This window comes from Temnothorax americanus, unplaced genomic scaffold (assembly GCF_048541705.1).
Source record: "Temnothorax americanus isolate GAGA-0224 unplaced genomic scaffold, ASM4854170v1 Scaffold7, whole genome shotgun sequence".
NCBI classification, from domain to species: Eukaryota; Metazoa; Arthropoda; class Insecta; order Hymenoptera; family Formicidae; genus Temnothorax; species Temnothorax americanus.
In genome coordinates this window covers 2,184,358-2,200,934 of record NW_027509792.1, presented here as the reverse complement: position 1 = coordinate 2,200,934, position 16,577 = coordinate 2,184,358, and the positions used below count along the sequence as shown (strand labels likewise).

The 16,577-nt window shown below is 44.5% G+C and overlaps 1 protein-coding gene across 1 annotated transcript in view; it reads right to left on the bottom strand.

Annotated features, from left to right (window-relative positions):
* The window catches only part of Ephrin (ephrin), a 143,826-nt gene that overhangs the window by 114,344 nt on the left and 12,905 nt on the right, over nucleotides 1-16,577 (bottom strand). The gene's annotated exons all lie outside the window — the stretch shown is intronic.

Below are 16,577 nucleotides of genomic sequence, written 5' to 3'. Positions count from 1 at the left end.
TTAATGTATAGATGTTTCATCATGGCTTCAGACAAAATAAATGTTTTATTCAAGTAAAATATATTGCAATATAATTCGCTTATCACCCTGTCAAAGTTAGTAAAATGATACCAGCCTCGAGGATCAAACAGGATATTGCATGCCCTCAATCTTAGATTAGCTCTGATTAAGTTTTCTACGGGAAAAAATTTTAGCGGCGGCACAGTTTTCTCATCTGCGTCTAGACGACAGTGAAATTCTCCAAGATGATATTCCGGCGTCTGAGCGGGGGTGGGAAGCGTCGAAAAGTCATTAACAGACTCAAGATGTTCGACAGACAAATTCCTTGAAAAGATCTTGAAAGCGCGAGCTAGTATAAGTTTACGGACTTTGCGATTCAGTCGAATTTCCTCGTTCGTTTCTTCTCTCTCTCTCTCTCTCTCTTTCTCTTTATTTCTCCGTTATTTCTCGCAATTGGAAATTCTTAGACGGGCGAGCCTCTGAAGATCGTAAACAGACAGATCGCGAGCGACAACTTTCGTGTAAACAGGTGCTCGTTTTCCAACTAATTCTCATCGTGCAATTAATATATTAAATGAATACATTGTATATTCAAGCATACGAAAAATTCATCGTGCAAATAGGCAGTTCGCAAGAAACAATTCGCAAATAAGCAAAAGTTCGATGGTTGTCGATAAATGTCCATTTCTACCAATGCCGATTAACTTTAATCTCGGTGTATTCTCGGTTTAACTTATTTTTCATCCTTTTCCAATTTTAAGAATTAGAAAAAGATAAAAAGTAAATTAAACCGAGATTAAAATTAATCCGCATTGGTAGAAACGGACGTAAAGTGGCTTAGACATAATAAACTTTTATGATCCATTTAATCTATTCTTACATGCTCGTACATTTTATTACACGTACGTGACACATCCCTCTTGTATGCACATCTTAATAACGCAACTCCCCGGAGTAATCAAGTCAGTGATATGCTGGGGCGGTTTACGAAGCGACCCGGACAGGGAGGAGGAGATTCCGAGGAAAAGGGACCGAGGGAGAGAGTATAGGTGCTATCGGCGGATAGGTAGTCAGCTCGGTACGTATATTCATGCGCCTCCGAATAACTCCGAAGCGATGATATCGAAGCTACAAATTACCAGGAGGCCAACCACGAAACCCGCGATGGAAGCCCTCTTCTTTCCTCGCGGTTCCTCCTTCGCTCGGTAACCACTTTTTCTTCCTCTTCTTCACCATCTTATCCTCGGCGCTCGGTCCATCTTTTGCGTCCGCTTTTTGCTGTTTGGTTCTTTCTTGCTCTCTCTCTTTTTCTGCCGCGGGATCGCGCCTTCCTTCTTCGACTCGCTTCACCGTATCCTCTCGTATCTCTCCCAGCCCGAGAGTCTTCTTCGCATCGGTTCATCAGAGGTTCATACCACCGAAATTATAATAACAATAATGATAAAAGCAGGAACAACGTGGCTGTGTAACTCCGCGGGAATATATAGGTAGGGGACCGCGGTATGGGAAATTGCAGGAAGAAGAGGGACACCAAAAGATGGGAGGGGGGAGGGTCCTTCACCTGCCGCCCGGGAGCCATCGTTTTTTTCTTCGTCTTTCACCTCTGGCACGTTTTACCATGCCACTTTTCGCTGAATCGTCAACCATCGATATCCCCGCGATTGATTGGGAAAGGGTATCCGCTTCGAGAAGAACAAACGTGAAAGAATGCCAATTAATAATTCATAGTAAACCTTAATTATTCCGAATGCTGATTCTCCTATGTATTATGTAGTCAATACGAAACACAATCAGGAGTACTGGCTAACATTACCATTGTTTCTGAGAACCCTTTTTACGTTCCTAAATGTCAGACGAAACTATCAAGAACAAATTGAATACACTGTCGTATTGAAAGATAATATCTTAAAATAACAACACGTAAAAGTGATTAAATTCTTTCTTCTCAAAATATCGCAATTACTCATACGTTCCTCTTAAAATAAACTCCTCAATTGTAATTATTTGCGTCTTTTAAAGTTAAAAGACGCTAGGCTCCTACTCTGTAGTTAAATATTCCCGACGCCGATACGTGTCAGGACGTAAGAGGATCATCAGCGTCGAATAGGCGACGCAACGTCGGTGGAGAATAAGCAGTCGCGGGCAGGATGGGCCCGCTTTTTGATGCACGCGATGTGCGAGAAACCCGCGGTCCACCTAATAATTAATGCGGAGGCGTTTGAGATATACGCCACACCCATCGGAACTCAATCAACGTGAGGCTAAAGGTAAGCAGGGGCTTTTGTAGGGGGCGAACGGCTTATCTCGAAGAGCTTCGAGTCATCCTAATCAATAGCGTTGGTGGACGCAGTGATGGCGCGCGGCGCAATCGTCTTCTTCAAGACGCGCGGTGCTGCGATGCCGTCGATCGTTCCCGCGACTCACGTTTCTCCAACTCGCTGGAGCCGCGGCTCTACGACGTCGTTCTATCGTCTCCTTTTTACAGTTACGCATTAATTAAAATGCCCGGCCGTTTAATGGTCCGCGTGTGCTTCTATCGCGCGGCGCGTACGTGACGCGCCTTTGTGAGCGCGTTTCTTCGATCGGCGGCGATCGAGCGACCTAATCGCGCCCGTGAAATCGATGTTCGCGATACTGTTCGCGATATTGTTCCCGGGATGATTTATACGCGCGAATATTATGACCGCCGTCTATCGTATCGGGGACGAATCAATTTGCCCATGTAACAGAACGATGGTGACGCGGAGCGCCTGCCGGCTTATCAATCGTGATTGAACGTGACTCGGCCCTACTGAGACCCTAGCGCTGCTAAGCAGCTTCTGTGCTCGCCACGCTTTTCTTATTCGATAGACTTAATCAGTTAGACTGAGAGATTTGTATTATGAATATTCAAGGCTCTTGCGAATTCATCGTAAAAACGATGCAAGGTAGCGGTAGTTAAACAAGATGGAGTCTTAAACAACATCGGTTTAATAGCAAGAACTTTGTATATCAGTAAACCGATAATAAGGAGAAACATTTTGATATCGTCCCTGATTACTCTCTGTAAAACGTCCACTTATCAAGCTTCCGTAATTATCAGTTACTAACGACTAATTAGTGACTGTATTATCTGAATTATATTCGCTCGTGAGAAAGAAATCGGAGCGCGGCTCGTTAACCGCTCAATACGAAACCTCTGCGAGGCCCGTGCGTATGTTTGAAGCAGCCGAAAGAATTCTTTGTCTTCGGGCACAAATTGCTTGGCTTTGGCAACGGTTGCTCTTGTCCGCCATCGAACGGAAAGAAGAGGAAGAGACGAGGTACCCGCGATGAGAGGAGGCGAGGAGAGAAAGGACACATTCTCGTCGGAGAACCGATTCATCTCGTGGTCTCGTTAAGTCTCCGGCTCGACGTAGGGTATCGAAGAGAGGCCCGTTCTTCGACAGGAGGGCGCAAAGGACCCCTCCTCCGAGTTCCGTCCGCTTTTGTCCGTTCTTCGCGACAAACAAATTGTCTGTCGTGCGTTGGAACACGCGGAAATCGCTCCGACGCGTCGCGTTTCCTCCGGTAGACTTGCGATCCGTCGGTGAGATTCGAAAGATCGGGAGATCGCGAGAGTGACGAAACAAGAAGGACAAGGAGGAGCGTCGGGGATACGTGGCCGAGCAAAAAACGGCAAAGCCGATCGTGATTTAATGGGCAATTTCGCTCAAGTCCCATGAAAGCGATAGTTCGTAAAACATCGTTAACGTTGTGGATTATTTGCGACGCGTAAACAAACGAGTAGGGTAGTACGCAATTATTACGTAACGCGACTTTTTTTCCATCATTATTGACACCTTAACGCGTTTGCTTAGAACGATTAAATAAGTTTAGTCGTTAAAAATGACTATTGCACAGTTGTATTCCGGTCGTAATGATCACGACTAACTCTATAATACTTATTTTTATGTCGAATATTACTCATAAATAAAGAATAGTTTTCCTAATGCTATAAAATATCTCTTGGTGTTCGCATCATCGCAATTATTGTTTAGTTATATTTCGCGAAACAAATGCAAAGTAAAAGAAGCCAACTACCTACTTAGCATCGAGAAGACGAAAAGGGAGGCTGCGGCGACGCGCAATTTAGGGAGGCACCGATGGCGTTGTTATAACCCCGTCGCCGACGCGTCATTGTCATTTGTCATTGTCTCTTATGTTAATGTTCACCGGCGCCGGCGCGATGGTGGGAGCTTACTAATAGCGGTAATTAGCGCCGAGGAGCCAGCCGCTCGATATACATCACCTTCAGGCCGCATTTTCTCTCTCTCTCTCTCTCTCTCTCACTCTCTGAGAGAAGCTCTCTCCTGCACCTTTCTCCTCCACCACCTCTCGCTTTCTTGTTGTCCGTACGTCCGTCTGCGGTCTGGACGGACGTGCGATGATTTCGCATACGCCGGCGAATCATCGCTAGATCATTACGCGCGGCGGCACTCGCACACGCACCGATCCGTCGAGAGCACAGGGTCGAGAGAGTTGTTGCTGGTCATCGTCTGCAATCGATATCGGCTCTCGAGACGACCGCCGTTTGTGCATACGTTATACCGGAGAGGAAAACGCGCTCACTCTCTCTCTCTCTCTTTCTCTGGCGAGATCCGTGTTATACGCGGGAGCGACTAATTATTCTTACAATTTACCTTGTCTTATTACTCACGCGAGTATTTACAAAGCCATGATATTACGTCGATTCATGATTAAGTCGCGCGCGTGACCCACGTGAGAATACTTCCTCGTTGTTCGTCGTCGTATAGTCGTCGCCGTCATCGTCGCCGTCGCCGTCGTCGCGTCGTCGCCATCGCGCCGGTGATTAATATACGCGAGCGAGCGAACGAGCGTACGCGAAACTCGTTTAACGAGCTCGATTTTGCCCGGCGCGCTAATTCGTTTTTGCATCTCCATTCCGTTCTCGCCGTTAATCATTTTTCCGCTCGGGTAACGCGCCACGACGGGGAGAAAGTCGAATTCGATTAATATTTACTTTTTTCTCTTTTTTTTTTCCACAACCCAGGTTCCATTCTATATACATTCGAGGTGCCGCGCCGACGTCGATTCACGATGCGCAGCTGCGATACGAGAATCGAGATGTACGAAACGCCGAATGGATTTTTAGGATCGTTACCGGAAAAATAGCCGGTGATATAAACGAGTTTCGTTATTTCAAATTGAAAATCTCGGGCGCGCGGTTCGCTACTGTTAAAAACTATGTCAAATCTCGATCGCACCAATAAAACCTCGTATCAATCCTATCTGCTTTATTTGCCATGCCCGATTTTTAATCAACTGCGCGCGCGAGCGCAGCGCGTTCGTTATGTATCCGCCGTTATACTTTCTCCCTGGGCGCATCTCCTTTGAGTGGGCTTAATAACCGCGCCGCGGCGAGTTATTTCGAGTTCCAAATCTGGCGCATGAAAACTTTTTCAGGTCTATCGACGAATCATCGTCGGTTCATTAGATCGCCCAGCTGCTTTGGAGATTACTATTGTCGCGATTTTTGCCGGTCATCGTTTGCAATCGATGCCTCGAAAACAGTATGGGGTCTATTTTCGACGTATATGCCGCACGGCCGTGCGTCATTTCATTCGCGCGATACCAAAGCCGACGGATTCGCCTTATTCGCATTCACGCCGTAATTAAATATTTTTCCCGTGACGGATCGCTCCGACTGCGTGTGGTACGAACACGTGGGTGTTACAAAAGATCCTTTCAGCCCCGTTTAATAATGGATTTCTCATTAAGCGAAAAGTGTGACTCGAATTACACGATCCGGGTGTAATTTAATAAATATTTTTATCTTATCGCGTTTCTTGAATTTTTAACTCGGTTTAACTCGGAATTTTTTAGAAGTTCTAATGAGATGCTCCTAATATACGAAATAGATTTCCACTTAGGAATTAACTAGTCTTTCTGTACTAAAAATTTTTAATACGCTATTCTCATGAAACGCTCTTTTATGCATGTTCTTTTATGGATGCTCTTCAAAACTTATAATAAAGTAATCTAAAAATCAAACTTGCTACGATAAATGTCTAGCTGTCCTATTTAGATAACGTTTATTAATTTAATAATAAATTGACGTTATACTTTCCCAAGATTCCTTTCTAAAATTTACTACTTTATATAGGGCTCGTTGGCATTCCATGCGCCATTACGTGAAAGCGCGCGGGCGGTCTTGCTGCCGGGAGTGTTTTTCATCATCTTTTAATTGCAGAACCGGAGAACCGGCGCGTAGCGCGAAGGCAAATAAGTCGCCGCGGAGACGAGATGCTTTCCTCGGAGCGAGAAACAAGCCGTGACTGTGCAGGGACATACACTCATTGTCAATTACCCAGAAACTCATTGCTGCGCACTCAAGGGGAGAGTCCTAGCTGCGTTTTCTAAATACGATGCGATAATCGCGGTGTTCCGCAGGGCGCAGCACTAATTATCATTACGTCGCTTTATTGCGGCGCGGGTAAACGAGAAGATCGAGAAAGGCATATATACAGTCCGCCACAGGGTCCGTGGGGATTCCCGTGGGTATGTCTCGCATATTCATCCGCGCCCACTTTGTCACCGAATTAACACCTGCCAGATAGTAATGCGTTTGTTTCAATATACATTTCCTCTTCGCGTTCTCGTTACTTTCTCAAACAATTTTTTTACAACTCACAATCGTTCTTACGCAACTGTTGTTTACGTTTTGTGGTTAATGTAGTTAATGTGACTTATCTTCTGGGCCTCGCCGATTTTTTCTTCGCATATAATTAAATAAAAGTAATGCAATTCTTCGTGAAATGCAACAAACAAAATGTTCAACTTACTTTTACTTATATGTGTTAACTTAATAAAATACCACGATAAGAAAAGAATCGGGGTCAATACCGTTCGTTCCGCATTATTGTCTCGCAGAAGCTTCTTCTCGTGCCGTTCTTCTTGCGAGATAATATCGCAAAAAGATATCGAATTCCATACTTGTGATTGGCTGGATGCCCGCGTGAGGAGGTTAAATGCGTAATGTAACACATTAAATGCGTATGTGCGCGAATATCGGCAAACGAGCTCGACGCAATTATCGTTGGAAAGAGAACCGGTAATAAAATGTCGAGCCTCCCTCTACGTTTATTGCCGTGGACGGGCGATGGGGATGATGCCGCTATCGGTTTCCTCGTGCACGTAAGTGGCGATTTTCGATCATTGTGGCCGACTAAATGGATCTCGAAGGGGCGATTTCGACGGCCGAAAATGTTGCGCATAACAAACAAACGCGAGAATGACCGAGATTTTTTTGTTATCGGTGCACCGCCGCGCGCGAATCATTTAAACTAATCGGGTGGCTCGTAAAAGGGATGGTAAAAAGGAACGCGGGAAGAAAATGGGACAGAAAGAGATGTTAATAGCGCCGTTCACCGCCGCAGGGGACACAATTGCGATTTTATATATTTTACGTTTCTTTGAATGCAATAAATTCTAAATCGTTCCCGTTTATCTAGATATTGTATCGGACAAATCATGCCGCGATAAATTTTGCGGAAGTAGGTTTTTGACCGTTTAAAATCTCATTAACGAGTAATATAAAGTGAATTTCGTCCATCGATATACGATCAACCATTAGTATTATAACGGTTACAATTCTCTGTTTGGAGCAACGCACAAAATTATACGTGCGGTCAACGGCGAACGCCGCGGACTCGAAGTTATGCAAATGGAGAAAATAGCGGGGAAGTAAAAAATGCGTGGGCATGCGGAGACGCGCATTGACAAATAGACGGATAGCGACGTTGTGTTGTATCATACGATCTTAGCTCGTGGACACTTAACATTATAATCCCTCCAGTCACCGATCCCGTCATACGTGTACATGACTCCGCATATTTTTTTCTCTATTATTTTCCTTCGCCGACGCGCGACGCGCATACGCATGCATAAGCCCATGCATGCGCACGCACACGCATAAACTTTATTTTAAAAAATTATTCAATTCGCGCGAAAGACGGTTCATCATTTGAATTAATCAGAGATTGAAATACCGGCTAAACGAGTCTCATTGTGTTACACCTCTGAACACTTTATTACATTCGAAGACCCCTCTCTCTCTCTCTTTCTCTCTCTCGTCGCAACTTCTCTATTAAGGAAAGTAAAGTTTCCAAGTATCCGCGAGACGGGCAGCACCGGCGAACGCAAATTCGTTGCAGGTGCGTGATTAAGGGGAATAATAAGAAGCTACCACGATAGAGTATCCCGAGAACGGCTATACGATCCTTTCGAAACGGCGATGAGATATTTCCTCGGAGGTAATCGCGCGTAAGAAACACTTTCCAACATTTTTACGAGGCGTGCATTAACGCGCCGGGGGACCGGTTTATTCGCGGTACAAAGCGAAAAAGGCGCGATAGGCATATCGCACGAGGCTTTCAGAGACTCGAAGAAGTCCACTGTCATGTGTCGGATGAAAACTCAATGACGACCGCGAGATTTTCTTCCATGAAGGGAGAGGGGTGGAGGGCTGGGATACTCCGCACCTCTCAGCCGGTCGTTAAGTAAGACGGTTACATTGAGAGATGGCCAATGTAAATTGCAACGGCACGGTACGTATGTGTCGTGCGGCCCGTGTAACGATACATCAACGTCAGCAAATTGTGATAAATAAAGCGCAATTGAAGGCGAGAGGACGGACGGACGGACGGACAGGCAGGCACGGCTGGACGAAGGTGGATTTACTTTTCAGCAGATGCTAAAGCCGTCTGTGAATCCTTATCTCGCCGGAGCAGAGCGCGATGCACGCGCTAACGACAGCCGTAATGAGTTGCTATTAATTAACGTGGCTCATTGGCGTAACGCGCATAATACGAATCATCGGCTATAATGGACACGGCAGCGAGGCGACTGACGCGTCGCCGGCGGACAAACGAGAGATGTAACTCCGCGGCAAGATGTTGTCACTTTTACGGTTGTCGCGATTCTCTCTCTCTCTCTCTCTCTCTCTCTCTCTCTCTCTCTCTCTCTCTCTCTCTCTCAAGAATATTTCAATATATTCAATACAGTGATAAAATTAAAGCTAATCAGCCGTAAGAATAAATATCTCTCGATTGCAGAAGAATTGCTAACAAAATAAATAATTGTAACAAAAATAAATGGAAAAATAAAGAATAAAAAGGTACGATAAAAGGAGTCATTATTTTATATTAATTGATGCATAATATACCTAAATTTAATTTGTCATGGAATCTGTGTCTTAAATATATAGATGGATTTAGGATTACCTTAATATAATTATCCCAAAGTAAAGCATGACGTTATCTTAAATTATAGTTGTTAGTCGACTCGTCAAGTCTAAGTGCTTCTATTATACACCTCGGCAAACGTCAAAGAGTTCGTGACAATCAGAATTCTCCGGTAGCTCGCGATCTATCGTCAATCTGTTAAACTCGCTGCGAGCCGTCATTAAATTATTACGCGGTGGCGGGTTCCCGGGGGGAGAAAAAAATAAACGCGCGATTATCAAAGTTATTCGGCTGTATATCGTTATTAGAGCTAAAGAAGCGGGAGCTCTCCACGTATCCCCGGAGTACGATGACAGTATGGGCCCGAGCGCCGAGAGCCGCTCGTTATCGTAATTGGATAATGCCCATACTAGACCCGCTTTTCCTTGGGCCGCCACTGTAACGGTAAACGGTCTCGCATGCAACTGTAAAGTGTAAATATATGGATCTGTTGGAGAGCTTCCTCGATTTTCTAATGATCTTTATTTTTTTTTCTTTGCTTTTGGAAGCAAATGCTAGCTTTTCAGGAGCGGATTATTATTTTTAAGAAATATGACTATCATAAGAATATACATAATGGGATACCTAGTTTTAGGGGACCGACGAATATTTTGGAGGGAACTATTCTGTAAAATTATATTCGTTTATAAGGTTGAAAACTTGAAGTGTAATTAGTTTTCCATGTATATTTACTTCTATTTCCTCTAAATACCTAACCGACGAATCATCCGTTGCGTTGCCCACATACATAGGCGTATCGACGAAGAAGCATGCAGAATCCGACAAGATTTCCGCTCTCTTTCTCTCTGAACGTAAAGCTGAAAGAAGGCCAGAAAGTAAAGGAAAGAAGGAAAGGAGGAAGGAGATGGGAAGGAGGAAGAGGCTGCCACCGAACCGCGTCTGGACCACATCGCAAGCATTACCGTGGGCACTATAGAAGCAATCAGCGAACGATGGAGTGGAGGAGGGGAATCGTCAGCGCTATCTACGTAATATATCGTGGGTTAATTAATCGTTTAATGAAACAGTAGTTAGCCGTGATGATTGTGATATTTTATTATTATCCCTTGGCAAAGAAGAAAGAGACTCGGAGAGAGGATCCTGAGGACCGACGGACTGACGACCTTAGGGGGACGCATGGACGACGGCCTGGGATAACTAAGGAAGAAGGAGGAGAACGCGAAAAAAGAGGATTGCTGACCGATGATAAAGAGAAAGAGAGAGAGAGAGAGAGAGAGGGGAAAGAAAGAGAAGTCTGAAGAGAGGAGGACCAAGAAGCAATTTGCGAGGAAATCGTTGCTGCCTGCCAGAGCAGCGATTGTTCGCGCTTGATGTATGGAATGCTCACGAATGGTTTTCGTTATGTTATCACGCGTGTTGTTGTGCATAACGAGATTTATGCCGTACTTTCTTGAAATTACATTCTCAGGGGTGGTGGCCAATTTTCTATTTCGCCAGAGTTATTCGCGCGGTGCGCCACGCCGCGCCGCGGCCGGACGATTAAGACCAACTGATTGCGTTGTAGTGATATGAAGTTTCGAAGTAAAAAATTAATTTTTTCAAGATTAATGCCGGCACGAGATTAACCTACTATGTTGGGTTTTAGTCGCACGATATTTTACATATTTTCCGCAGTGCACATAAATAACGTCTCTAATTTTCTTGTTATAACAGATTATACATTTCATTTGTTTAGTTAATCATAAAACTTTCCACATTTTTCTTCGTCTATGAATTCTTTCATTGATCTTGGAGTTCAGAATGATTTTTTAATATTCTCGGATGAAATAAAGCGAAGGAAGAGTCGATATATTACGCTCGATACGGCTTTCAGTTCGACTCCGAGAAAATTAGATACGTTTATCGGTTGGTGGGATCTATCTAGTACAAGAAATCGTTTCTCGCCGTGTCGCGAAGCTATCGTTGGGCGTCCAGTGATAAATCAACGCTGCAAATGCGATCGAGCGATCGCCGTGAAATAAATGCAGGAGGCAGCCGGCAGCAGCAGCATTTTCCTCTTTCTTACACACGTCGCTCCTGCGCGCCGCGTAACCTCGCAAACGTAGAAATTCCGTGCCGACGACGACATGGGCCAAGAATTCGTGTCGGTGGCCGGCGAGCTGCTCGCTCGTTATAATACACGAGAGCGTTCAATGGAGCGTTTAATAATGATGATTTGATGGCCGGATCGTCGGTTAGGTCCCATCTTTCTTTAGCTTCCTCATCCGTTTCTTTTCTCCTTCTTTTCCACCTCTCTTCCGCACAGCCAGATTTAACTTGATCATTTAACTTTACATTATTCACGTGGTTTTTTTTAACATATAATTACTCGCGTGTGATGTATTTTACATCCTAACATTGTATCTCAGTTTTCATTGTCCTCTTTGATGATTTACGGGTAAATAAATATTGATAATATTCTATTTATCTTTTAGATTTTTAGAAAATTAGATAAAGATAAGTGCAAAAGTTCTTCTTTAATTATAAAACTAATTGCTATGAGTAGATAAGCTGTGCCGGTTCTACTTCACTTTTGGAGGGGGGATGACGTCATCGGCGTGAAAGGGGGCCATAAATAAATAAATAAATAAACAAACAAACAAATAAATAATTATGATGTCGAAGACCATTTTCCTGCGTTGAACTAAAAATATAATGTTTAATGTCACGTAAAATATGGTTTTTTGTTGAACGCAGGAAAATGGTCTTCGGCATCATAATTATTTATTCATTTATTTATTTGTTTGTTTGTTCGTTTGTTTATTTATTTATTTATTCATTTATTTACGGCCCCCCTCCACGCCGATGACGTCATCCCTTCATCCAAAAGTGAAGTAGAACCGGCACAGCTTATCAACTGCTATGTATACCTATAGTAAGTTTTAATCTTCAATTGGCAGAAAAATCAAAATCTAATAAGCTCTGATCGATAAGCCAATGTGCTATTTGTTAAATGCACGAGATGTACTAAAGTTATTATAGAAAATTATATTGACAATACCTACACGCAACTTATTTCTTAATTTAAAGATTAGAAATTTTACATCCATTTCTCAACGCTTTGGTCGGTACTATAACGTAATAATTCAAAATAAAAACAAATGCAAATTGCACAACCCGAACAAAAAATGCAACGCGATTGCAGTGGTCAGCGTGCGTGTGATATCGCCGGGGGCCGTCATTTCGAATGGCGCAAATGATATTTCGGAGAATTAAGAGGGCTTCTCTGTTTTTTAAAGGCCGTGCAACCGAAAGCTCGCACACGCACGCTTTTGGCCGAATGTACGACGTTCTACTCACACACGCGAGACGCTGGTAACTTAATATCCCGACGTAGAGACAAATTTCCGACTATCGATACCTGTTGCTCGCCGCGGTGCGGAATCTACATTCATTAGCCCGATACCGTTTGCTTGCGCACGTTGCACCGTTGCATCTTCGTATGCTCCGTGCGAGCGTTGAAACGCTCGCGGTCGTTGCGCACGCGGCCTCTCTCCTCTCCTTCATTCGTCTTTGACACACACAGGCGCGGCCTAAAAGCGCGTAAACTGGCGCTGTTGCCGGGTGATAAATGTCGAAGAGAAAAAGGATTCGCGCATTTCGTCGTCTGAGTCGATTCGCGCCCACTCCTTACCCTTCGGCAAGAGTGAGGATCCGCGCCTCCTCTCCGATCCCTCGCGCCGCGCATTGCTCTTTAAAAAGCAGCCTCGCGCTCATTCGTTATGTATTATTCATTACGCATTATTGCGGGGACTGCCGATTCATTTGCTGCCGTGCTGCGGTAGATTATTACTTTTTGCGTTGCGTGATGGAATGAAATCGTGAGGGCGACGATTCCGAGGGAGCAATCGCAATTTCAGATCGCAAAAAAGTTCTTCCAGAAGAGAGAATCTTCGCGATTCGTTTGTCGATACATAAAAATATATACCTTTGATTCGTTTTGACGCAACGGTTCATATTTTACACGAATAAACTTCGACATCCTACAGTTGCTAGACACTCCCCCTTCCAGACTTCTAGGCATCTCGAATCGGAATACGCCGGATCGGACAAATCTTCGGCTATCGATAACCGACGTTTCTTAGAGCGGCGAATCTACATTCGTTAACCCAAGGCAGAGCGACTGACGACGAATAAATCTCAAGACGGTCGCAATCCGCCTCGCGTATTTCTGTATAACTCTTCCGTCGTGCGTCGTCTCTCCCTTCTCTGTCTCTTCCTCATTCGTCTCTCGTCTCACACACACACGCACAACCTAAAAACGCGTAAACTTAGGCGGCTACCGGGTGATAAATGCTGAAGAGAAAAGGATTCGCGCACGCCGACATCGGTCGTCTTATTCTCTCTCTCTCTCTTCCTTCTTCCTGCTGCAAGCTCCTGCTGGAGCTGCGGATCGCTCGTTACCGCCTGCACGTGTTCACGCGTGTACCGCGTATATACACGTGTGTGATGCGTTCGTGTTTGCGGGCGCGCGCGCGCGTTTGCTGACATATCGAAAAGAGACGCCGACATACGTAGCTACACGTATACGGACGTACGCACGCATGCATGCATGCAGGAACTCGTGTGCATGGCCTGCGCCTCATCCTTCTTGAGGCTACTGACGCGCCAATAAGCGTGCGCGTTTCATTTGTAATTAGGGAGAATGTAAATCAAAGTCCTGGACCGCGCCGCCTCCTACTCCTGCGAGAGTCTTCTCTCCCTCTTTATCCTCCACGCGACTCGTGAATGTGTACCCGCATTGTGCGTGTGCGTGCGGATGCGTTAGCCTTACCGCACTATCTCGTCCTATACGGGTCCACGTGTACGTTGTACGTGTCTAGCGTTACACAAACGACGAAAGACGTTCGGTGGTTGAGGGCAACGCGCGTTACAACGAACTCCAGCTCCTTCGCACACAAACGTGCATATATGTGTATATATACACAACAAATATTAACGTTCTAGAGCATATATGTCGATTATATGTGTGTAAAATGCACACACACGATATGCATGCAATGGACACAGGTCGACGAGCTTCCTCGGGCTCGCGCATTAGTTAGCTGTCCGTCCGCGTCCAGGTGTCCGCACAGTTAAATGTTAATTTCGTGCTCGGGCTGGAAGTTCGCTAATTAGAAACTATCTATCCGGACGCCGGGACGTGGGTGTACGCTATAGTTTCCGCAACGGCTCTATTCCAACTGCGCGACGATTTGATCGGATTCGAACCGAATAATGCATCGCGGGCGAATCATTCCGGACGACAGCATCATTTGCTCTCTCGAGAAGAGGCGAAATCGATATCGTGAGACGAGCACATTCCACGAATGTGTGTGACAATTAAACGAAGAACAAACCGAGAAACCTCTCGCAGTATAATAATTGACTTTAATGAACTTTTCCTTAAAGTATTATGTATTTATTATGAGCGTATTATAGCTTTAAATTTAAAAAAAATAAAATATTGTAATTAAAATGTAAAAGAATAAGTATATATTTTATGTAGTATTAGGAAGCAAAATAAATGTTATCATTTATGTTGTTACTTTTATCATCATCCCAAATTTCAGACGTTAAAAGCACATTATCTTTTTTATCGTAAGACATATAATTATTAAAGACATGCATTAGCAATGATACGAATGCAATATAAATTCAAATTGTATTAATTACCTTAAAAGCTACATTTAAATAATTATCGTATAATGATTCGTCTCGATCGAAGCATTCATTATCGAAAAGACGCGGTTGAAATAAAAAGAACGAAGGAATAAAACCGCTATCATTAAATTAAAATTCGGTAGAATCTCGCCTAACCGTAAGCCTTTCTTTCTTTCCGGCAATTCTCTCGCCTATAGCATTCGTGCGAAAGTGTCACTCTTACGGCGGCGATAAACATGTGCAGGAGTCGGTTCAACAGGACAGACGAATGGAGACCATTCCTCGCGCGTAACGCGAAAGGATGAGACTGCGAGGACTAGGGGGATGAGACACAAGAGACAAAAGGCATAGGGAATGGAAGCAAGGGGAGGGTAAGGCGAGAAACGGGAGACGTTTCTCGAACCCGGGTGCGACGCGCGCGCGCGTCCCGAGCTCTCCTTCGTGAAGCGCGCATACCTGACCGCGGAATGCGCGTTCACAGAAAACGAGGGGAACGGCTATTGTCTTGTCAGCGGCGGCCGCTAAATCTGCCCGCGGATCTCTTCACGATCGTACCCTGCCCCTGGCCCGGCAGCCCTGCCCCATCGATTCCGCCTTCTTGTCTTGCGTACTTCTTGGTCGTTTTCGCCACGTCATTTTGTTACTTTGCTCCTGCAACCTGCAACGGTCCCCCGCGCGCGCGCGCGTCCGATTTCTCTCGGTTTCTTCTAAAATGGTGATCGTACCGAGAGTAAGGAACAGACGATAGAATATCGCTTTTGTGTTTATCGATAGTCGCATAAGATAAATCTGACAATTTCTTTATTTGTAAAATTAAGAGTCAGTTTTAATTATTTTGAGCCAAAGATATATTGAACATTTTTTTCACGTCAAGTTGAACACGTTTTTCTAATGTTTGATTTATTAAATAGAAACCAAGTAGAACATTCTTGAAGAGTGTACCCTTATCTACAAACTCATAAGGTATATGGGTTTTAATAAGTAAAGATGCAAAGATTGGAAGGGATAAGATACGGTAACCCAGCGAAAGGCAAGCAGGTCGATTACAGTTTAACAAACCCTCGGAGAACGTGGTTGGAATTCAAGAAGATATTTCCCCGATCGCAAGATTCTACAATCTTGAATGAAACTTTATTGTGGCGGTACTTCGATGCAGTTGGAATAGCGCAAATTGCCTCGAGGCGTAATTACTTATGGTGATTTGATGATTTCGAGCATTTAATGTCCAGATACACCAAGAAAATCTGCAACGATGACGACGACCACGATTTCACGCTCGATACATCTATACAGGATTCTGTATATTCTAGTATATACGTGGCCGTATGTTACGCGAGATTATTACGTCCGCTTTTACGCGTGCACGAAATATAAAGACCGGTCACTAACGCGGCTCGCGCGAGGCATAAAGGAAATATTGAAACACAGTAGGAGAGTCCATAACGACCGGACATCACCGAGTCGGCTTTACCGAAGGATTAGCTCGTCGCTCGTAACAACCTTAGAACCTGGCGAGAGTGCGTCAAGTAATGCCACTATATTGGTTACATAGTAACGCGTCACGTCGATAAAATAAGCAGGAGACAGGAGAGTAACGACGAGGCGGCGCGGGAGATAGGTAGGATTTTATGAACGTGCGGAGAGAGAGAGAGAAAGAGAGAGAAGGTCAAA